The 24,527-nt window shown below is 38.3% G+C and overlaps 15 non-coding genes across 15 annotated transcripts; all 15 read right to left on the bottom strand.

Moving 5' to 3' along the window:
• Positions 1-1,596: 1,596 nt before the first annotated feature.
• trnar-ucg (transfer RNA arginine (anticodon UCG)) lies at positions 1,597-1,669 on the bottom strand. Its single transcript has one exon. It is a non-coding gene; the product is annotated as a tRNA-Arg (tRNA).
• A 1,254-nt stretch (positions 1,670-2,923) lies between these two features.
• Positions 2,924-2,996, bottom strand: trnar-ucg (transfer RNA arginine (anticodon UCG)). Its single transcript has one exon. It is a non-coding gene; the product is annotated as a tRNA-Arg (tRNA).
• A 1,648-nt stretch (positions 2,997-4,644) lies between these two features.
• On the bottom strand, positions 4,645-4,717 carry trnaq-uug (transfer RNA glutamine (anticodon UUG)). The gene has a single exon. It is a non-coding gene; the product is annotated as a tRNA-Gln (tRNA).
• Positions 4,718-5,361: 644 nt separating this feature from the next.
• trnar-ucg (transfer RNA arginine (anticodon UCG)) lies at positions 5,362-5,434 on the bottom strand. Its single transcript has one exon. It is a non-coding gene; the product is annotated as a tRNA-Arg (tRNA).
• Positions 5,435-5,681: 247 nt separating this feature from the next.
• On the bottom strand, positions 5,682-5,754 carry trnar-ucg (transfer RNA arginine (anticodon UCG)). Its single transcript has one exon. It is a non-coding gene; the product is annotated as a tRNA-Arg (tRNA).
• Positions 5,755-7,079: 1,325 nt separating this feature from the next.
• On the bottom strand, positions 7,080-7,152 carry trnar-ucg (transfer RNA arginine (anticodon UCG)). Its single transcript has one exon. It is a non-coding gene; the product is annotated as a tRNA-Arg (tRNA).
• Positions 7,153-10,126: 2,974 nt separating this feature from the next.
• trnar-ucg (transfer RNA arginine (anticodon UCG)) lies at positions 10,127-10,199 on the bottom strand. The gene has a single exon. It is a non-coding gene; the product is annotated as a tRNA-Arg (tRNA).
• Positions 10,200-10,449: 250 nt separating this feature from the next.
• On the bottom strand, positions 10,450-10,522 carry trnar-ucg (transfer RNA arginine (anticodon UCG)). Its single transcript has one exon. It is a non-coding gene; the product is annotated as a tRNA-Arg (tRNA).
• A 4,087-nt stretch (positions 10,523-14,609) lies between these two features.
• trnaq-uug (transfer RNA glutamine (anticodon UUG)) lies at positions 14,610-14,682 on the bottom strand. The gene has a single exon. It is a non-coding gene; the product is annotated as a tRNA-Gln (tRNA).
• Positions 14,683-17,335: 2,653 nt separating this feature from the next.
• trnaq-uug (transfer RNA glutamine (anticodon UUG)) lies at positions 17,336-17,408 on the bottom strand. The gene has a single exon. It is a non-coding gene; the product is annotated as a tRNA-Gln (tRNA).
• A 1,648-nt stretch (positions 17,409-19,056) lies between these two features.
• trnar-ucg (transfer RNA arginine (anticodon UCG)) lies at positions 19,057-19,129 on the bottom strand. Its single transcript has one exon. It is a non-coding gene; the product is annotated as a tRNA-Arg (tRNA).
• A 644-nt stretch (positions 19,130-19,773) lies between these two features.
• Positions 19,774-19,846, bottom strand: trnar-ucg (transfer RNA arginine (anticodon UCG)). The gene has a single exon. It is a non-coding gene; the product is annotated as a tRNA-Arg (tRNA).
• A 644-nt stretch (positions 19,847-20,490) lies between these two features.
• Positions 20,491-20,563, bottom strand: trnar-ucg (transfer RNA arginine (anticodon UCG)). Its single transcript has one exon. It is a non-coding gene; the product is annotated as a tRNA-Arg (tRNA).
• A 1,684-nt stretch (positions 20,564-22,247) lies between these two features.
• On the bottom strand, positions 22,248-22,320 carry trnaq-uug (transfer RNA glutamine (anticodon UUG)). The gene has a single exon. It is a non-coding gene; the product is annotated as a tRNA-Gln (tRNA).
• Positions 22,321-22,893: 573 nt separating this feature from the next.
• Positions 22,894-22,966, bottom strand: trnaq-uug (transfer RNA glutamine (anticodon UUG)). Its single transcript has one exon. It is a non-coding gene; the product is annotated as a tRNA-Gln (tRNA).
• Positions 22,967-24,527: the final 1,561 nt, after the last annotated feature.

Here is a 24,527-nt window from a genome sequence, read left to right as displayed (position 1 = left end):
CTAGTGATATTGAACAAGTACGAAGAGACGCTATCCCTCAATCTTGTGATGCAGAATCAGACACAATATTTCAAGGGTCTCGCATTCTTAGATCATTGAAGTTGCATAACAATATCCTAGCATTTCAAAGCAACAAGAACAAAGACTTATTTCAGGACATTGCAAACAAGTCTAAATGAACTGCGTTTATGAAATTAAACGACCACGAAGTGACTCGAACCCTCAATCTTCTGATTCGAAGTCAGACGCCTTATCCATTAGCCCACGCAGCGTGTAACATAATATACTCCTTCAAAATTTTGAACCGGTCCGAATGAGGAAAGCTAGTGATATTGAACAAGTACGAAGAGACGCTATCCCTCAATCTTGTGATGCATAATCAGACACAATATTACTCAGGCCTCGAACTCTTAGATTATTAAATTGTATAACAATGTCCTAGCTTTTCAAAGCAAGAAGAACAAAGCCTTATCTCGGGAAATTGCGAACATGTCCAAAATTGCTGAGCTAATAAAATTAAACAACAATGAGGAGAAGCAAACCCTCAATCTTCTGATTTGAAGTCAAACACCTTAACCATTATGCGACACACTCTACTCCACATAATCCTATATGACATCATTCAGACGTTGTTTTGCAACAATAGACATCAAATTTGTGAACCGGTCCGAATGAGGAAAGCTAGTGATATTGAACAAGTATGAAGAGACGCTATCCCTCAATCTTGTGATGCAGAATCAGACACAATATTTCACGGGTCTCGCATTCTTAGATCATTGAAGTTGCATAACAATATCCTAGCATTTCAAAGCAACAAGAACAAAGACTTATTTCAGGAAATTGCAAACAAGTCTAAATTAACTGCGTTTATGAAATTAAACGACCACGAAGGGACTCGAACCCTCAATCTTCTGATTTGAAGTCAGACGCCTTATCCATTAGGCCACGCAACCTTTCACATATACTCCTATACGACATCATGCAGACGTTGTTTTGCCACAATAGACATGAAAATTGCGAACCTGTCCGAATGAGGAAAGCTAGTGATATTGAACAAGTACGAAGAGATGCTATCCCTCAATCTTGTGATGCATAATCAGACACAATATTACTCAGGCCTCGCACTCTTAGATTATTAAATTGTATAACAATGTGCAAGCTTTTCAAAGCAAGAAGAACAAAGACTTATCTCGGGAAATTGCGAACATGTCCAAAATTGCTGAGCTAATGAAATTAAACAACAATGAGGAGAGTCAAACCCTCATTCTTCTGATTTGAAGTCAAACACCTTATCCATTATGCGACACACTCTACTCCACATAATCCTATATGACATCATTCAGACGTTGTTTTGGAACAATAGACATCAAATTTGTGAACCGGTCCGAATGAGGAAAGCTAGTGATATTGAACAAGTACGAAGAGACGCTATCCCTCAATCTTGTGATGCAGAATAAGACACAATATTTCACGGGTCTCGCATTCTTAGATCATTGAAGTTGCATAACAATATCCTAGCATTTCAAAGCAACAAGAAAAATACTTATTTCAGGACATTGCAAACAAGTCTAAATGACCTGCGTTTATGAAATTAAACGACCACGAAGGGACTCGAACCCTCAATCTTCTGATTCGAAGTCAGACGCCTTATCCATTAGGCCACGCAGCGTGTAACATAATATACTCCTTCAAAATTGTGAACCGGTCCGAATGAGGAAAGCTAGTGATATTGAACAAGTACGAAGAGACGCTATCCCTCAATCTTGTGATGCATAATCAGACACAATATTACTCAGGCCTCGAACTCTTAGATTATTAAATTGTATAACAATGTCCTAGCTTTTCAAAGCAAGAAGAACAAAGCCTTATCTCGGGAAATTGCGAACATGTCCAAAATTGCTGAGCTAATGAAATTAAACAACAATGAGGAGAGGCAAACCCTCAATCTTCTGATTTGAAGTCAAACACCTTAACCATTATGCGACACACTCTACTCCACATAATCCTATATGACATCATTCAGACGTTGTTTTGCAACAATAGACATCAAATTTGTGAACCGGTCCGAATGAGGAAAGCTAGTGATATTGAACAAGTATGAAGAGACGCTATCCCTCAATCTTGTGATGCAGAATCAGACACAATATTTCACGGGTCTCGCATTCTTAGATCATTGAAGTTGCATAACAATATCCTAGCATTTCAAAGCAACAAGAACAAAGACTTATTTCAGGAAATTGCAAACATGTCCAAAATTGATGAGCTAATGAAATTAAACAACCACGAAGGGACTCGAACCCTGAAACTTCAGATTCGAAGTCAGATGCCTTATCCATTAGGCCACGCAGCCTTTTTCTTAAAATACTCCTTCAAAATTGTGAACCGGTCCGAATGAGGAAAGCTAGTGATATTGAACAAGTACGAAGAGACGCTATCCCTCAATCTTGTGATGCAGAATCAGACACAATATTTCATGGGTCTCGCATTCTTAGATCATTGAAGTTGCATAACAATATCCTAGCATTTCAAAGCAACAAGAACAAAGACTTATTTCAGGAAATTGCAAACAAGTCTAAATTAACTGCGTTTATGAAATTAAACGACTACGAAGGGACTCGAACCTTCAATCTTCTGATTCAAAGTCAGACGCCTTATCCATTAGGCCACGCAGAATGTTTCTTAATATGCTCCTTCTAAATTGTGAACCGGTCCGAATGAGGAAAGCTAGTGATATTGAACAAGTACGAAGAGACGCTATCCCTCAATCTTGTGATGCAGAATCAGACACAATATTTCAAGGGTCTCGCATTCTTAGATCATTGAAGTTGCATAACAATATCCTAGCATTTCAAAGCAACAAGAACAAAGACTTTTTTCATGACATTGCAAACAAGTCTAAATTAACTGCGTTTATGAAATTAAAAGATCACGAAGGGACTCAAACCCTCAATCTTCTGATTCGAAGTCAGACGCCTTATCCATTAGGCCACGCAGCCTGTTACATATACACCTATATGACATCATGCAGACGTTGTTTTGCCACAATAGACATGAAAATTGCGAACCTGTCCGAATGAGGAAAGCTAGTGATATTGAACAAGTACGAAGAGACGCTATCCCTCAATCTTGTGATGCAGAATCAGACACAATATTTCACGGGTCTCGCATTCTTAGATCATTGAAGTTGCATAACAATATCCTAGCATTTCAAAGCAACAAGAACAAAGACTTATTTCAGGAAATTGCAAACAAGTCTAAATATACAGCGTTTATGAAATTAAACAACCACAAAGGGACTCAAACCCTCAAACTTCTGATTCGAAGTCAGATGCTTTGTCCATTAGGCCACGCAGCCTGTTTCTTAATATACTCCTTCAAAATTGTGAACCGGTCCGAATGAGGAAAGCTAGTGATTTTGAACAAGTACGAAGAGACGCTATCCCTCAATCTTGTGATGCAGAATCAGACACAATATTTCATGGGTCTCGCATTCTTAGATCATTGAAGTTGCATAACAATATCCTAGCATTTCAAAGCAACAAGAACAAAGACTTATTTCAGGAAATTGCAAACAAGTCTAAATTAACTGCGTTTATGAAAGTAAACGACCACGAAGGGACTTGAACCGTCAATCTTCTGATTCGAAGTCAGACGCCTTATCCATTAGGCCACGCAGCATGTCTCTTAAATTTCTCCTTCAAAATTGTGAACCAGTCCGAATGAGGAAAGCTAGTAATATTGAACAAGTACGAAGAGACGCTATCCCTCAATCTTGTGATGCAGAATCAGACACAATATTTCTCAGGCCTCGCACTCTTAGATTATTAAATTGTATAACAATGTCCTAGCTTTTCAAAGCAAGAAGAACAAAGCCTTATCTCGGGAAATTGCGAACATGTCCAAAATAGCTGAGCTAATGAAATTAAACAACAACGAGGAGAGTAAAACCCTCAATCTTCTGATTTGAAGTCAAACACCTTATCCATTATGCGACACACTCTACTCCACATTATCCTATATGACATCATTCAGACGTTGTTTTGCAACAATAGACATCAAATTTGTGAACCGGTCCGAATGAGGAAAGCTAGTGATATTGAACAAGTACGAAGAGACGCTATCCCTCAATCTTGTGATGCAGAATCAGACACAATATTTCTCAGGCCTCGCACTCTTAGATTATTAAATTGTATAACAATGTCCTAGCTTTTCAAAGCAAGAAGAACAAAGCCTTATCTCGGGAAATTGCGAACATGTCCAAAATAGCTGAGCTAATGAAATTAAACAACAACGAGGAGAGTAAAACCCTCAATCTTCTGATTTGAAGTCAAACACCTTATCCATTATGCGACACACTCTACTCCACATAATCCTATATGACATCATTCAGACGTTGTTTTGCAACAATAGACATCAAATTTGTGAACCGGTCCGAATGAGGAAAGCTAGTGATATTGAACAAGTATGAAGAGACGCTATCCCTCAATCTTGTGATGCAGAATCAGACACAATATTTCACGGGTCTGGCATTCTTAGATCATTGAAGTTGCATAACAATATCCTAGCATTTCAAAGCAACAAGAACAAAGACTTATTTCAGGAAATTGCAAACATGTCTAAATTAACTGCGTTTATGAAATTAAACAACCACGAAGGGACTCGAACCCTCAATCTTCAGATTCAAAGTCAAACGCCTTATCCATTAGGCCACGCAGCCTGTTACATATAATCCTATATGACATCATGCAGACGTTGTTTTGCCACAATAGACATGAAAATTGCGAACCTGTCCGAATGAGAAAAGCTAGTGATATTGAACAGGTACGAAGAGACGCTATCCCTCAATCTTGTGATGCATAATCAGACACAATATTACTCAGGCCTCGCACTCTTAGATTATTAAATTGTATAACAATGTCCTAGCTTTTCAAAGCAAGAAGAACAAAACCTTATCTCGGGAAATTGCGAACATGTCCAAAATAGCTGAGCTAATGAAATTAAACAACAATGAGGAGAGTCAAACCCTCATTCTTCTGATTTGAAGTCAAACACCTTATCCATTTCGCGACACACTCTACTCCACATAATCCTATATGACATCATTCAGACGTTGTTTTGGAACAATAGACATCAAATTTGTGAACCGGTCCGAATGAGGAAAGCTAGTGATATTGAACAAGTATGAAGAGACGCTATCCCTCAATCTTGTGATGCAGAATAAGACACAATATTTCACGGGTCTCGCATTCTTAGATCATTGAAGTTGCATAACAATATCCTAGCATTTCAAAAAACCAAGAACAAAGACTTATTTCAGGAAATTGCAAACAAGTCTAAATTAACTGCGTTTATGAAATTAAACGACCACGAAGGGACTCGAACCCTCAATCTTCTGATTCGAAGTCAGATGCCTTATCCATTAGGCCACGCAGCCTGTTACATATACTCCTTCAAAATTGTGAACCGGTCCTTATGAGGAAAACTAGTGATATTGAACAAGTACGAAGAGACGCTATCCCTCAATCTTGTGATGCAGAATCAGACACAATATTTCACGGGTCTCGCATTCTTAGATCATTGAAGTTGCATAACAATATCCTAGCATTTCAAAGCAACAAGAACAAAGACTTATTTCAGGACATTGCAAACAAGTCTAAATGAACTGCGTTTATGAAATTAAACGACCACGAAGTGACTCGAACCCTCAATCTTCTGATTCGAAGTCAGACGCCTTATCCATTTGGCCACGCAGCCTGTTACATATAATCCTATATGACATCATGCAGATGTTGTTTTGCCACAATAGACAAGAAAATTGCGAACCTGTCCGAATGAGGAAAGCTAGTGATATTGAACAAGTACGAAGAGACGCTATCCCTCAATCTTGTGATGCATAATCAGACACAATATTACTCAGGCCTCGCACTCTTAGATTATTAAATTGTATAACAATGTCCTAGCTTTTCAAAGCAAGAAGAACAAAACCTTATCTCGGGAAATTGCGAACATGTCCAAAATAGCTGAGCTAATGAAATTAAACAACAATGAGGAGAGTCAAACCCTCATTCTTCTGATTTGAAGTCAAACACCTTATCCATTATGCGACACACTCTACTCCACATAATCCTATATGACATCATTCAGACGTTGTTTTGCAACAATAGACATCAAATTTGTGAACCGGTCCGAATGAGGAAAGCTAGTGATATTGAACAAGTATGAAGAGACGCTATCCCTAAATCTTGTGATGCAGAATCAGACATAATATTTCACGGGTCTCGCATTCTTAGATCATTGAAGTTGCATAACAATATCCTAGCATTTCAAAGCAACAAGAACAAAGACTTATTTCAGGACATTGCAAACAAGTCTAAATGAACTGCGTTTATGAAATTAAACGACCACGAAGAGACTCGAACCCTCAATCTTCTGATTAGAAGTCAGACGCCTTATCCATTAGGTCACGCAGCGTGTAACATAATATACTCCTTCAAAATTTTGAACCGGTCCGAATGAGGAAAGCTAGTGATATTGAACAAGTACGAAGAGATGCTATCCCTCAATCTTGTGATGCATAATCAGACACAATATTACTCAGGACTCGCACTCTTAGATTTTTTAAATTGTATAACAATGTGCAAGCTTTTCAAAGCAAGAAGAACAAAGACTTATCTCGGGAAATTGCGAACATGTCCAAAATTGCTGAGCTAATGAAATTAAACAACAATGAGGAGAGTCAAACCCTCAATCTTCTGATTTGAAGTCAAACACCTTATCCATTATGCGACACACTCTACTCCACATAATCCTATATGACATCATTCAGACGTTGTTTTGCAACAATAGACATCAAATTTGTGAACCGGTCCGAATGAGGAAAGCTAGTAATATTGAACAAGTATGAAGAGACGCTATCCCTCAATCTTGTGATGCAGAATCAGACATAATATTTCACGGGTCTCGCATTCTTAGATCATTGAAGTTGCATAACAATATCCTAGCATTTCAAAGCAACAAGAAAAAGACTTATTTCAGGACATTGCAAACAAGTCTAAATGACCTGCGTTTATGAAATTAAACGACCACGAAGGGACTCGAACCCTCAATCTTCTGATTCGAAGTCAGACGCCTTATCCATTAGGCCACGCAGCGTGTAACATAAAATACTCCTTCAAAATTGTGAACCGGTCCGAATGAGGAAAGCTAGTGATATTGAACAAGTACGAAGAGACGCTATCCCTCAATCTTGTGATGCATAATCAGACACAATATTACTCAGGCCTCGAACTCTTAGATTATTAAATTGTATAACAATGTCCTAGCTTTTCAAAGCAAGAAGAACAAAGCCTTATCTCGGGAAATTGCGAACATGTCCAAAATTGCTGAGCTAATGAAATTAAACAACAATGAGGAGAGGCAAACCCTCAATCTTCTGATTTGAAGTCAAACACCTTAACCATTATGCGACACACTCTACTCCACATAATCCTATATGACATCATTCAGACGTTGTTTTGCAACAATAGACATCAAATTTGTGAACCGGTCCGAATGAGGAAAGCTAGTGATATTGAACAAGTATGAAGAGACGCTATCCCTCAATCTTGTGATGCAGAATCAGACACAATATTTCACGGGTCTCGCATTCTTAGATCATTGAAGTTGCATAACAATATCCTAGCATTTCAAAGCAACAAGAACAAAGACTTATCTCAGGAAATTGCAAACATGTCCAAAATTGCTGAGCTAATGAAATTAAACAACCACGAAGGGACTCGAACCCTCAAACTTCAGATTCAAAGTCAGATGCCTTATCTATTAGGCCACGCAGCATGTTTCTTAAAATACTCCTTCAAAATTGTGAACCGGTCCGAATGAGGAAAGCTAGTGATATTGAACAAGTACGAAGAGACGCTATCCCTCAATCTTGTGATGCAGAATCAGACACAATATTTCATGGGTCTCGCATTCTTAGATCATTGAAGTTGCATAACAATATCCTAGCATTTCAAAGCAACAAGAACAAAGACTTATTTCAGGAAATTGCAAACAAGTCTAAATTTACAGCGTTTATGAAATTAAACAACCACGAAGGGACTCGAACCCTCAAACTTCTGATTCGAAGTCAGATGCTTTATCCATTAGGCCACGCAGCCAGTTTCCTAATATACTCCTTCAAAATTGTGAACCGGTCCGAATGAGGAAAGCTAGTGATATTGAACAAGTACGAAGAGACGCTATCCCTCAATCTTGTGATGCAGAATCAGACACAATATTTCATGGTTCTCGCATTCTTAGATCATTGAAGTTGCATAACAATATCCTAGCATTTCAAAGCAACAAGAACAAAGACTTATTTCAGGAAATTGCAAACAAGTCTAAATTAACTGCGTTTATGAAAGTAAACGACCACAAAGGGACTTGAACCTTCAATCTTCTGATTCGAAGTCAGACGCCTTATCCATTAGGCCACGCAGCATGTCTCTTAAATTTCTCCTTCAAAATTGTGAACCGGTCCGAATGAGGAAAGCTAGTGATATTGAACAAGTATGAAGAGACGCTATCCCTCAATCTTGTGATGCATAATCAGACACAATATTACTCAGGCCTCGCACTCTTAGATTATTAAATTGTATAACAATGTCCTAGCTTTTCAAAGCAAGAAGAACAAAGCCTTATCTCGGGAAATTGCGAACATGTCCAAAATTGCTGAGCTAATGAAATTAAACAACAATGAGGAGAGTCAAACCCTCAATCTTCTGATTTGAAGTCAAACACCTTATCCATTATGCGACACACTCTACTCCACATAATCCTATATGACATCATTCAGACGTTGTTTTGCAACAATAGACATCAAATTTGTGAACCGGTCCGAATGAGGAAAGCTAGTGATATTGAACAAGTATGAAGAGACGCTATCCCTCAATCTTGTGATGCAGAATCAGACACAATATTTCACGGGTCTCGCATTCTTAGATCATTGAAGTTGCATAACAATATCCTAGCATTTCAAAGCAACAAGAACAAAGACTTTTTTCAGGACATTGCAAACAAGTCTAAATTAACTGCGTTTATGAAATTAAACGACCACGAAGGGACTCGAAACCTCAATCTTCTGATTTGAAGTCAGACGCCTTATCCATTAGGCCACGCAGCCTTTTACATATACACCTATATGACATCATGCAGACGTTGTTTTGCCACAATAGACATGAAAATTGCGAACCTGCCCGAATGAGGAAAGCTAGTGATATTGAACAAGTACGAAGAGACGCTATCCCTCAATCTTGTGATGCATAATCAGACACAATATTACTCAGGCCTCGCACTCTTAGATTATTAAATTGTATAACAATGTGCTAGCTTTTCAAAGCAAGAAGAACAAAGACTTATCTCGGGAAATTGCGAACATATCCAAAATTGCTGAGCTAATGAAATTAAACAACAATGAGGAGAGTCAAACCCTCAATCTTCTGATTTGAAGTCAAACACCTTATCCATTATGCGACACACTCTACTCCACATAATCCTATATGACATCATTCAGACGTTGTTTTGCAACAATAGACATCAAATTTGTGAACCGGTCCGAATGAGGAAAGCTAGTGATATTGAACAAGTATGAAGAAACGCTATCCCTCAATCTTGTGATGCAGAATCAGACACAATATTACTCAGGCCTCGCACTCTTAGATTATTAAATTGTATAACAATGTCCTAGCTTTTCAAAGCAAGAAGAACAAAGCCTTTTCTCGGGAAATTGCGAACATGTCCAAAATTGCTGAGCTAATGAAATTAAACAACCACGAAGGGACTCGAACCCTCAAACTTCAGATTCGAAGTCAGATGCCTTATCCATTACGCCACGCAGCCTGTTTCTTAAAAAACTCCTTCAAAATTGTGAACCGGTCCGAATGAGGAAAGCTAGTGATATTGAACAAGTACGAAGAGACGCTATCCCTCAATCTTGTGATGCAGAATCAGACACAATATTTCATGGGTCTCGCATTCTTAGATCATTGAAGTTGCATAACAATATCCTAGCATTTCAAAGCAACAAGAACAAAGACTTAATTCAGGAAATTGCAAACAAGTCTAAATTTACAGCGTTTATGAAATTAAACAACCACGAAGGGACTCGAACCCTCAACCTTCTGATTCGAAGTCAGATGCTTTATCCATTAGGCCACGCAGCCAGTTTCCTAATATACTCCTTCAAAATTGTGAACCGGTCCGAATGAGGAAAGCTAGTGATATTGAACAAGTACGAAGAGACGCTATCCCTCAATCTTGTGATGCAGAATCAGACACAATATTTCATGGGTCTCGCATTCTTAGATCATTGAAGTTGCATAACAATATCCTAGCATTTCAAAGCAACAAGAACAAAGACTTATTTCAGGAAATTGCAAACAAGTCTAAATGAACTGCGTTTATGAAATTAGACGACCACGAAGGGACTCGAACCCTCAATCTTCTGATTCGAAGTCAGACGCCTTATCCATTAGGCCACGCAGCCTGTTACATATACTCCTATATGACATCATGCAGACGTTGTTTTGCCACAATAGACATGAAAATTGCGAACCTGTCCGAATGAGGAAAGCTAGTGATATTGAACAAGTACGAAGAGACTCTATCCCTCAATCTTGTGATGCATTATCAGACACAATATTACTCAGGCCTCGCACTCTTAGATTATTAAATTGTATAACAATGTCCTAGCTTTTCAAAGCAAGAAGAACAAAGACTTATCTCGGGAAATTGCGAACATGTCCAAAATTGCTGAGCTAATGAAATTAAACAACAATGAGGAGAGTCAAACCCTCAATTTTCTGATTTGAAGTCAAACACCTTATCCATTATGCGACACACTCTACTCCACATAATCCTATATGACATCATTCAGACGTTGTTTTGCAACAATAGACATCAAATTTGTGAACCGGTCCGAATGAGGAAAGCTAGTGATATTGAACAAGTATGAAGAGACGCTATCCCTCAATCTTGTGATGCAGAATCAGACACAATATTTCACGGGTCTCGCATTCTTAGATCATTGAAGTTGCATAACAATATCCTAGCATTTCAAAGCAACAAGAACAAAGACTTATTTCAGGAAATTGCAAACAAGTCTAAATTAACTGCGTTTATGAAATGAAACGACCACGAAGGAACTCAAACCCTCAATCTTCTGATTCAAAGTCAGACGCCTTATCCATTAGGCCACGCAACCTGTTTCTTAATATACTCCTTCAAAATTGTGAACCGGTCCGAATGAGGAAAGCTAGTGATATTGAACAAGCATGAAGAGACGCTATCCCTCAATCTTGTGATGCAGAATCAGACACAATATTTCACGGGTATCGCATTCTTAGATCATTGAAGTTGCATAACAATATCCTAGCATTTCAAAGCAACAAGAACAAAGACTTATTTCAGGAAATTGCAAACAAGTCTAAATTAACTGCGTTTATGAAATTAAACGACCACGAAGGGACTCGAACCTTCAATTTTCTGATTTGAAGTCAGACGCCTTATCCATTAGGCCAAGCAGCCTGTTACATATACTCCTATATGACATCATGCAGACGTTGTTTTGCCACAATAGACATGAAAATTGCGAACCTGTCCGAATGAGGAAAGCTAGTGATATTGAACAAGTACGAAGAGACTCTATCCCTCAATCTTGTGATGCATTATCAGACACAATATTACTCAGGCCTCGCACTCTTAGATTATTAAATTGTATAACAATGTCCTAGCTTTTCAAAGCAAGAAGAACAAAGCCTTATCTCGGGAAATTGCAAACATGTCCAAAATTGCTGAGCTAATGAAATTAAACAACAATGAGGAGAGTCAAACCCTCAATCTTCTGATTTGAAGTCAAACACCTTATCCATTATGCGACACACTCTACTCCACATAATCCTATATGACATCATTCAGACGTTGTTTTGCATCAATGAACATCAAATTTGTGAACCGGTCCGAATGAGGAAAGCTAGTGATATTGAACAAGTACGAAGAGACGCTATCCCTCAATCTTGTGATGCAGAATCAGACACAATATTTCACGGGTCTCGCATTCTTAGATCATTGAAGTTGCATAACAATATCCTAGCATTTCAAAGCAACAAGAACAAAGACTTATTTCAGGAAATTGCAAACAAGTCTAAATGAACTGCGTTTATGAAATTAAACGACCACGAAGTGACTCAAACCCTCAAACTTCTGATTCGAAGTCAGATGCCTTATCCATTAGGCCACGCAACCTGTTTCTTAATAAACTCCTTCAATATTGTGAACAGGTCCGAATGAGGAAAGCTAGTGATATTGAACAAGTACGAAGAGACGCTATCCCTCAATCTTGTGATGCAGAATCAGACACAATATTTCATGGGTCTCGCATTCTTAGATCATTGAAGTTGCATAACAATATCCTAGCATTTCAAAGCAACAAGAACAAAGACTTATTTCAGGAAATTGCAAACAAGTCTAAATTAACTGCGTTTATGAAATTAAACAACCACAAACGGACTCGAACCTTCAATCTTCTGATTCTAAGTCAGACGCTTTATCCATTAGTCCACGCAGTATGTTTCTTAATATACTCCTTCAAAATTGTGAACCGGTCCGATAGAGGAAAGCTAGTGATATTGAACAAGTACGAAGAGACGCTATCCCTCAATCTTGTGATGCAGAATCAGACACAATATTTCACGGGTCTCGCATTCTTAGATCATTGAAGTTGCATAACAATATCCTAGCATTTCAAAGCAACAAGAACAAAGACTTATTTCAGGAAATTGCAAACAAGTCTAAATGAACTGCGTTTATGAAATTAAAAGACCACGAAGGGACTCGAACCCTAAATCTTCTGATTTGAAGTCTGACGCCTTATCCATTAGGCCACGCAGCCTGTTACATACACTCCTATATGACATCATGCAGACGTTGTTTTGCCACAATAGACATGAAAATTGCGAACCTGTCCGAATGAGGAAAGCTAGTGATATTGAACAAGTACGAAGAGACGCTATCCCTCAATCTTGTGATGCATAATCAGACACAATATTACTCAGGCCTCGCACTCTTAGATTATTAAATTGTATAACAATGTCCTAGCTTTTCAAAGCAAGAAGAACAAAGCCTTATCTCGGGAAATTGCGAACATGTCCAAAATTGCTCAGCTAATGAAATTAAACAACAATGAGGAGAGTCAAACCCTCAATCTTCTGATTTGAAGTCAAACACCTTATCCATTATGCGACACACTCTACTCCACATAATCCTATATGACATCATTCAGACGTTGTTTTGCAACAATAGACATCAAATTTGTGAACCGGTCCGAATGAGGAAAGCTAGTGATATTGAACAAGTATGAAGAGACGCTATCCCTCAATCTTGTGATGCAGAATCAGACACAATATTTCACGGGTCTCGCATTCTTAGATCATTGAAGTTGCATAACAATATCCTAGCATTTCAAAGCAACAAGAACAATGACTTTTTTCAGGACATTGCAAACAAGTCTAAATTAACTGCGTTTATGAAATTAAACGAGCACGAAGGGACTCGAACCCGCAATCTTCTGATTCGAAGTCAGACGCCTTATCCATTAGGCCACGCAGCCTGTTACATATACACCTATATGACATCATGCAGACGTTGTTTTGCCACAATAGACATGAAAATTGCGAACCTGTCCGAATGAGGAAAGCTAGTGATATTGAACAAGTACAAAGAGACGCTATCCCTCAATCTTGTGATGCATAATCAGACACAATATTACTCAGGCCTCGCACTCTTAGATTATTAAATTGTATAACAATGTCCTAGCTTTTCAAAGCAAGAAGAACAAAGCCTTATCTCGGGAAATTGCGAACATGTCCAAAATTGCTGAGCTAATGAAATTAAACAACAATGAGGAGAGTCAAACCCTCAATCTTCTGATTTGAAGTCAAACACCTTATCCATTATGCGACACACTCTACTCCACATAATCCTATATGACATCATTCAGACGTTGTTTTGCAACAATAGACATCAAATTTGTGAACCGGTCCGAATGAGGAAAGCTAGTGATATTGAACAAGAATGAAGAGACGCTATCCCTCAATCTTGTGATGCAGAATCAGACACAATATTTCACGGGTCTCGCATTCTTAGATCATTGAAGTTGCATAACAATATCCTAGCATTTCAAAGCAACAAGAACAAAGACTTTTTTCAGGAAATTGCAAACAAGTCTAAATTAACTGCGTTTATGAAATGAAACGACCACGAAGGAACTCAAACCCTCAATCTTCTGATTGAAAGTCAGACGCCTTATCCATTAGGCCACGCAACCTGTTTCTTAATATACTCCTTCAAAATTGTGAACCGGTCCGAATGAGGAAACCTAGTGATATTGAACAAGTATGAAGAGACGCTATCCCTCAATCTTGTGATGCAGAATCAGACACAATATTTCACGGGTATCGCATTCTTAGATCATTGAAGTTGCATAACAATATCCTAGCATTTCAAAGCAACAAGAACAAAGACTTATTTCAGGAAATTGCAAACAAGTCAAAATTTACTGCGTTTATGAAATTAAACGACCACAAAGGGACTCGAACCCTCAAACTTATGATTCAAAGTCAGACACCTTATCCATTAGGCCACGCAGCCTTTTTCTTAATATACTCCTTCAAAATTGTGAACCGTTCCGAATGAGGAATGCTAGTGATATTGTACAAGTACGAAGAGACGCTATCCCTCAATCTTGTGATGCAGAATCAGACACAATATTTCACGGGTCTCGCATTCTTAGATCATTGAAGTTGCATAACAATATCCTAGCATTTCAAAGCAACAAGAACAAAGACTTATTTCAGGAAATTGCAAACAAGTCTAAATGAACTGCGTTTATGAAATTAAACGACCACGAAGTGACTCAAACCCTCAAACTTCTGATTCGAAGTCAGATGCCTTATCCATTAGGCCACGCAGCCTGTTTCTTAATAAACTCCTTCAAAATTGTGAACCGGTCCGAATGAGGAAAGCTAGTGATATTGAACAAGTACGAAGAGACGCTATCCCTCAATCTTGTGATGCAGAATCAGACACAATATTTCATGGGTCTCGCATTCTTAGATCATTGAAGTTGCATAACAATATCCTAGCATTTCAAAGCAACAAGAACAAAGACTTATTTCAGGAAATTGCAAACAAGTCTAAATTAACTGCGTTTATGAAATTAAACAACCACAAACGGACTCGAACCTTCAATCTTCTGATTCTAAGTCAGACGCTTTATCCATTAGTCCACGCAGTATGTTTCTTAATATACTCCTTCAAAATTGTGAACCGGTCCGATAGAGGAAAGCTAGTGATATTGAACAAGTACGAAGAGACGCTATCCCTCAATCTTGTGATGCAGAATCAGACACAATATTTCACGGGTCTCGCATTCTTAGATCATTGAAGTTGCATAACAATATCCTAGCATTTCAAAGCAACAAGAACAAAGACTTATTTCAGGAAATTGCAAACAAGTCTAAATGAACTGCGTTTATGAAATTAAAAGACCACGAAGGGACTCGAACCCTAAATCTTCTGATTTGAAGTCTGACGCCTTATCCATTAGGCCACGCAGCCTGTTACATACACTCCTATATGACATCATGCAGACGTTGTTTTGCCACAATAGACATGAAAATTGCGAACCTGTCCGAATGAGGAAAGCGAGTGATATTGAACAAGTACGAAGAGACGCTATCCCTCAATCTTGTGATGCATAATCAGACACAATATTACTCAGGCCTCGCACTCTTAGATTATTAAATTGTATAACAATGTCCTAGCTTTTCAAAGCAAGAAGAACAAAGCCTTATCTCGGGAAATTGCGAACATGTCCAAAATTGCTCAGCTAATGAAATTAAACAACAATGAGGAGAGTCAAACCCTCAATCTTCTGATTTGAAGTCAAACACCTTATCCATTATGCGACACACTCTACTCCACATAATCCTATATGACATCATTCAGACGTTGTTTTGCAACAATAGACATCAAATTTGTGAACCGGTCCGAATGAGGAAAGCTAGTGATATTGAACAAGTATGAAGAGACGCTATCCCTCAATCTTGTGATGCAGAATCAGACACAATATTTCACGGGTCTCGCATTCTTAGATCATTGAAGTTGCATAACAATATCCTAGCATTTCAAAGCAACAAGAACAATGACTTTTTTCAGGACATTGCAAACAAGTCTAAATTAACTGCGTTTATGAAATTAAACGAGCACGAAGGGACTCGAACCCGCAATCTTCTGATTCGAAGTCAGACGCCTTATCCATTAGGCCACGCAGCCTGTTACATATACACCTATATGACATCATGCAGACGTTGTTTTGCCACAATAGACATGAAAATTGCGAACCTGTCCGAATGAGGAAAGCTAGTGATATTGAACAAGTACAAAGAGACGCTATCCCTCAATCTTGTGATGCATAATCAGACACAATATTACTCAGGCCTCGCACTCTTAGATTATTAAATTGTATAACAATGTCCTAGCTTTTCAAAGCAAGAAGAACAAAGCCTTATCTCGGGAAATTGCGAACATGTCCAAAATTGCTGAGCTAATGAAATTAAACAACAATGAGGAGAGTCAAACCCTCAATCTTCTGATTTGAAGTCAAACACCTTATCCATTATGCGACACACTCTACTCCACATAATCCTATATGACATCATTCAGACGTTGTTTTGCAACAATAGACATCAAATTTGTGAACCGGTCCGAATGAGGAAAGCTAGTGATATTGAACAAGAATGAAGAGACGCTATCCCTCAATCTTGTGATGCAGAATCAGACACAATATTTCACGGGTCTCGCATTCTTAGATCATTGAAGTTGCATAACAATATCCTAGCATTTCAAAGCAACAAGAACAAAGACTTTTTTCAGGAAATTGCAAACAAGTCTAAATTAACTGCGTTTATGAAATGAAACGACCACGAAGGAACTCAAACCCTCAATCTTCTGATTGAAAGTCAGACGCCTTATCCATTAGGCCACGCAACCTGTTTCTTAATATACTCCTTCAAAATTGTGAACCGGTCCGAATGAGGAAACCTAGTGATATTGAACAAGTATGAAGAGACGCTATCCCTCAATCTTGTGATGCAGAATCAGACACAATATTTCACGGGTATCGCATTCTTAGATCATTGAAGTTGCATAACAATATCCTAGCATTTCAAAGCAACAAGAACAAAGACTTATTTCAGGAAATTGCAAACAAGTCAAAATTTACTGCGTTTATGAAATTAAACGACCACAAAGGGACTCGAACCCTCAAACTTATGATTCAAAGTCAGACACCTTATCCATTAGGCCACGCAGCCTTTTTCTTAATATACTCCTTCAAAATTGTGAACCGTTCCGAATGAGGAATGCTAGTGATATTGTACAAGTACGAAGAGACGCTATCCCTCAATCTTGTGATGCAGAATCAGACACAATATTTCACGGGTCTCGCATTCTTAGATCATTGAAGTTGCATAACAATATCCTAGCATTTCAAAGCAACAAGAACAAAGACTTATTTCAGGAAATTGCAAACAAGTCTAAATTAACTGCGTTTATGAAATTAAACGACCACGAAGGGATTCGAACCTTCAATTTTCTGATTTGAAGTCAGACGCCTTATCCATTAGGCCAAGCAGCCTGTTACATATACTCCTATATGACATCATGCAGACGTTGTTTTGCCACAATAGACATGAAAATTGCGAACCTGTCCGAATGAGGAAAGCTAGTGATATTGAACAAGTACGAAGAGACTCTATCCCTCAATCTTGTGATGCATTATCAGACACAATATTACTCAGGCCTCGCACTCTTAGATTATTAAATTGTATAACAATGTCCTAGCTTTTCAAAGCAAGAAGAACAAAGCCTTATCTCGGGAAATTGCAAACATGTCCAAAATTGCTGAGCTAATGAAATTAAACAACAATGAGGAGAGTCAAACCCTCAATCTTCTGATTTGAAGTCAAACACCTTATCCATTATGCGACACACTCTACTCCACATAATCCTATATGACATCATTCAGACGTTGTTTTGCATCAATGAACATCAAATTTGTGAACCGGTCCGAATGAGGAAAGCTAGTGATATTGAACAAGTACGAAGAGACGCTATCCCTCAATCTTGTGATGCAGAATCAGACACAATATTTCACGGGTCTCGCATTCTTAGATCATTGAAGTTGCATAACAATATCCTAGCATTTCAAAGCAACAAGAACAAAGACTTATTTCAGGAAATTGCAAACAAGTCTAAATGAACTGCGTTTATGAAATTAAACGACCACGAAGTGACTCAAACCCTCAAACTTCTGATTCGAAGTCAGATGCCTTATCCATTAGGCCACGCAGCCTGTTTCTTAATAAACTCCTTCAAAATTGTGAACCGGTCCGAATGAGGAAAGCTAGTGATATTGAACAAGTACGAAGAGACGCTATCCCTCAATCTTGTGATGCAGAATCAGACACAATATTACTCAGGCCTCGCACTCTTATATTATTAAATTGTATAACAATGTCCTAGCTTTTCAAAGCAAGAAGAACAAAGCCTTATCTCGGGAAATTGCGAACATGTCCAAAATTGCTGAGCTAATGAAATTAAACAACAATGAGGAGAGTCAAACCCTCAATCTTCTGATTTGAAGTCAAACACCTTATCCATTATGCGACACACTCTACTCCACATAATCCTATATGACATCATTCAGACGTTGTTTTGCAACAATAGACATCAAATTTGTGAACCGGTCCGAATGAGGAAAGCTAGTGATATTGAACAAGTATGAAGAGACGCTATCCCTCAATCTTGTGATGCAGAATCAGACACAATATTTCTCGGGTCTCGCATTCTTAGATCATTGAAGTTGCATAACAATATCCTAGCATTTCAAAGCAACAAGAACAAAGACTTATTTCAGGACATTGCAAACAAGTCTAAATTAACTGCGTTTATGAAATTAAACGACCACGAAGGGACTCGAACCCTCAATCTTCTGATTCGAAGTCAGACGCCTTATCCATTAGGCCACGCAGCCTGTTACATATACACCTATATGACATCATGCAGACGTTGTTTTGCCACAATAGACATGAAAATTGCGAACCTGTCCGAATGAGGAAAGCTAGTGATATTGAACAAGTACGAAGAGACGCTATCCCTCAATCTTGTGATGCATAATCAGACACAATATTACTCAGGCCTCGCACTCTTAGATTATTAAATTGTATAACAATGTCCTAGCTTTTCAAAGCAAGAAGAACAAAGCCTTATCTTGGGAAATTGCGAACATGTCCAAAATTGCTGAGCTAATGAAATTAAACAACAATGAGGAGAGTCAAACCCTCAATCTTCTGATTTGAAGTCAAACACCTTATCCATTATGCGACACACTCTACTCCACATAATCCTATATGACATCATTCAGACGTTGTTTTGCAACAATAGACATCAAATTTGTGAACCGGTCCGAATGAGGAAAGCTAGTGATATTGAACAAGTATGAAGAGACGCTATCCCTCAATCTTGTGATGCAGAATCAGACACAATATTTCACGGGTCTCGCATTCTTAGATCATTGAAGTTGCATAACAATATCCTAGCATTTCAAAGCAACAAGAACAAAGACTTTTTTCAGGAAATTGCAAACAAGTCTAAATGAACTGCGTTTATGAAATTAAACGACCACGAAGGGACTCGAACCCTCAATCTTCTGATTCGAAGTCAGACGCCTTATCCATTAGGCCACGCAGCCTGTTACATATACTCCTATATGACATCATGCAGACGTTGTTTTGCCACAATAGACATGAAAATTGCGAACCTGTCCGAATGAGGAAAGCTAGTGATATTGAACAAGTACGAAGAGACTCTATCCCTCAATCTTGTGATGCATTATCAGACACAATATTACTCAGGCCTCGCACTCTTAGATTATTAAATTGTATAACAATGTCCTAGCTTTTCAAAGCAAGAAGAACAAAGCCTTATCTCGGGAAATTGCGAACATGTCCAAAATTGCTGAGCTAATGAAATTAAACAACAACGAGGAGAGTAAAACCCTCAATCTTCTGATTTGAAGTCAAACACCTTATCCATTATGCGACACACTCTACTCCACATAATCCTATATGACATCATTCAGACGTTGTTTTGCAACAATAGACATCAAATTTGTGAACCGGTCCGAATGAGGAAAGCTAGTGATATTGAACAAGTACGAAGAGACGCTATCCCTCAATCTTGTGATGCAGAATCAGACATAATATTTCACGGGTCTCGCATTCTTAGATCATTGAAGTTGCATAACAATATCCTAGCATTTCAAAGCAACAAGAACAAAGACTTATTTCAGGAAATTGCAAACAAGTCTAAATGAACTGCGTTTATGAAATTAAACGACCACGAAGGGACTCGAACCCTCAATCTTCTGATTCGAAGTCAGACGCCTTATCCATTAGGCCACGCAGCCTGTCACTTATAGACCTATATGACATCATGCAGACGTTGTTTTGCCACAATAGACATGAAAATTGCGAACCTGTCCGAATGAGGAAAGCTAGTGATATTGAACAAGTACGAAGAGACGCTATCCCTCAATCTTGTGATGCATAATCAGACACAATATTACTCAGGCCTCGCACTCTTAGATTATTAAATTGTATAACAATGTCCTAGCTTTTCAAAGCAAGAAGAACAAAGCCTTATCTCGGGAAATTGCGAACATGTCCAAAATTGCTGAGCTAATGAAATTAAACAACAATGAGGAGAGTCAAACCCTCAATCTTCTGATTTGAAGTCAAACACCTTATCCATTATGCGACACACTCTACTCCACATAATCCTATATGACATCATTCAGACGTTGTTTTGCAACAATAGACATCAAATTTGTGAACCGGTCCGAATGAGGAAAGCTAGTGATATTGAACAAGTATGAAGAGACGCTATCCCTCAATCTTGTGATGCAGAATCAGACACAATATTTCACGGGTCTCGCATTCTTAGATCATTGAAGTTGCATAACAATATCCTAGCATTTCAAAGCAACAAGAACAATGACTTTTTTCAGGACATTGCAAACAAGTCTAAATTAACTGCGTTTATGAAATTAAACGAGCACGAAGGGACTCGAACCCGCAATCTTCTGATTCGAAGTCAGACGCCTTATCCATTAGGCCACGCAGCCTGTTACATATACACCTATATGACATCATGCAGACGTTGTTTTGCCACAATAGACATGAAAATTGCGAACCTGTCCGAATGAGGAAAGCTAGTGATATTGAACAAGTACAAAGAGACGCTATCCCTCAATCTTGTGATGCATAATCAGACACAATATTACTCAGGCCTCGCACTCTTAGATTATTAAATTGTATAACAATGTCCTAGCTTTTCAAAGCAAGAAGAACAAAGCCTTATCTCGGGAAATTGCGAACATGTCCAAAATTGCTGAGCTAATGAAATTAAACAACAATGAGGAGAGTCAAACCCTCAATCTTCTGATTTGAAGTCAAACACCTTATCCATTATGCGACACACTCTACTCCACATAATCCTATATGACATCATTCAGACGTTGTTTTGCAACAATAGACATCAAATTTGTGAACCGGTCCGAATGAGGAAAGCTAGTGATATTGAACAAGAATGAAGAGACGCTATCCCTCAATCTTGTGATGCAGAATCAGACACAATATTTCACGGGTCTCGCATTCTTAGATCATTGAAGTTGCATAACAATATCCTAGCATTTCAAAGCAACAAGAACAAAGACTTTTTTCAGGAAATTGCAAACAAGTCTAAATTAACTGCGTTTATGAAATGAAACGACCACGAAGGAACTCAAACCCTCAATCTTCTGATTGAAAGTCAGACGCCTTATCCATTAGGCCACGCAACCTGTTTCTTAATATACTCCTTCAAAATTGTGAACCGGTCCGAATGAGGAAACCTAGTGATATTGAACAAGTATGAAGAGACGCTATCCCTCAATCTTGTGATGCAGAATCAGACACAATATTTCACGGGTATCGCATTCTTAGATCATTGAAGTTGCATAACAATATCCTAGCATTTCAAAGCAACAAGAACAAAGACTTATTTCAGGAAATTGCAAACAAGTCAAAATTTACTGCGTTTATGAAATTAAACGACCACAAAGGGACTCGAACCCTCAAACTTATGATTCAAAGTCAGACACCTTATCCATTAGGCCACGCAGCCTTTTTCTTAATATACTCCTTCAAAATTGTGAACCGTTCCGAATGAGGAATGCTAGTGATATTGTACAAGTACGAAGAGACGCTATCCCTCAATCTTGTGATGCAGAATCAGACACAATATTTCACGGGTCTCGCATTCTTAGATCATTGAAGTTGCATAACAATATCCTAGCATTTCAAAGCAACAAGAACAAAGACTTTTTTCAGGAAATTGCAAACAAGTCTAAATTAACTGCGTTTATGAAATGAAACGACCACGAAGGAACTCAAACCCTCAATCTTCTGATTGAAAGTCAGACGCCTTATCCATTAGGCCACGCAACCTGTTTCTTAATATACTCCTTCAAAATTGTGAACCGGTCCGAATGAGGAAACCTAGTGATATTGAACAAGTATGAAGAGACGCTATCCCTCAATCTTGTGATGCAGAATCAGACACAATATTTCACGGGTATCGCATTCTTAGATCATTGAAGTTGCATAACAATATCCTAGCATTTCAAAGCAACAAGAACAAAGACTTATTTCAGGAAATTGCAAACAAGTCAAAATTTACTGCGTTTATGAAATTAAACGACCACAAAGGGACTCGAACCCTCAAACTTATGATTCAAAGTCAGACACCTTATCCATTAGGCCACGCAGCCTTTTTCTTAATATACTCCTTCAAAATTGTGAACCGTTCCGAATGAGGAATGCTAGTGATATTGTACAAGTACGAAGAGACGCTATCCCTCAATCTTGTGATGCAGAATCAGACACAATATTTCACGGGTCTCGCATTCTTAGATCATTGAAGTTGCATAACAATATCCTAGCATTTCAAAGCAACAAGAACAAAGACTTATTTCAGGAAATTGCAAACAAGTCTAAATTAACTGCGTTTATGAAATTAAACGACCACGAAGGGACTCGAACCTTCAATTTTCTGATTTGAAGTCAGACGCCTTATCCATTAGGCCAAGCAGCCTGTTACATATACTCCTATATGACATCATGCAGACGTTGTTTTGCCACAATAGACATGAAAATTGCGAACCTGTCCGAATGAGGAAAGCTAGTGATATTGAACAAGTACGAAGAGACTCTATCCCTCAATCTTGTGATGCATTATCAGACACAATATTACTCAGGCCTCGCACTCTTAGATTATTAAATTGTATAACAATGTCCTAGCTTTTCAAAGCAAGAAGAACAAAGCCTTATCTCGGGAAATTGCAAACATGTCCAAAATTGCTGAGCTAATGAAATTAAACAACAATGAGGAGAGTCAAACCCTCAATCTTCTGATTTGAAGTCAAACACCTTATCCATTATGCGACACACTCTACTCCACATAATCCTATATGACATCATTCAGACGTTGTTTTGCATCAATGAACATCAAATTTGTGAACCGGTCCGAATGAGGAAAGCTAGTGATATTGAACAAGTACGAAGAGACGCTATCCCTCAATCTTGTGATGCAGAATCAGACACAATATTTCACGGGTCTCGCATTCTTAGATCATTGAAGTTGCATAACAATATCCTAGCATTTCAAAGCAACAAGAACAAAGACTTATTTCAGGAAATTGCAAACAAGTCTAAATGAACTGCGTTTATGAAATTAAACGACCACGAAGTGACTCAAACCCTCAAACTTCTGATTCGAAGTCAGATGCCTTATCCATTAGGCCACGCAGCCTGTTTCTTAATAAACTCCTTCAAAATTGTGAACCGGTCCGAATGAGGAAAGCTAGTGATATTGAACAAGTACGAAGAGACGCTATCCCTCAATCTTGTGATGCAGAATCAGACACAATATTACTCAGGCCTCGCACTCTTATATTATTAAATTGTATAACAATGTCCTAGCTTTTCAAAGCAAGAAGAACAAAGCCTTATCTCGGGAAATTGCGAACATGTCCAAAATTGCTGAGCTAATGAAATTAAACAACAATGAGGAGAGTCAAACCCTCAATCTTCTGATTTGAAGTCAAACACCTTATCCATTATGCGACACACTCTACTCCACATAATCCTATATGACATCATTCAGACGTTGTTTTGCAACAATAGACATCAAATTTGTGAACCGGTCCGAATGAGGAAAGCTAGTGATATTGAACAAGTATGAAGAGACGCTATCCCTCAATCTTGTGATGCAGAATCAGACACAATATTTCTCGGGTCTCGCATTCTTAGATCATTGAAGTTGCATAACAA

This window comes from Salvelinus fontinalis, chromosome 15 (genome assembly GCF_029448725.1).
Source record: "Salvelinus fontinalis isolate EN_2023a chromosome 15, ASM2944872v1, whole genome shotgun sequence".
Classification (NCBI taxonomy): Eukaryota; Metazoa; Chordata; class Actinopteri; order Salmoniformes; family Salmonidae; genus Salvelinus; species Salvelinus fontinalis.
Note: the sequence above shows the minus strand (reverse complement) of the source record. Positions and strands in the feature narration are given on the sequence as shown.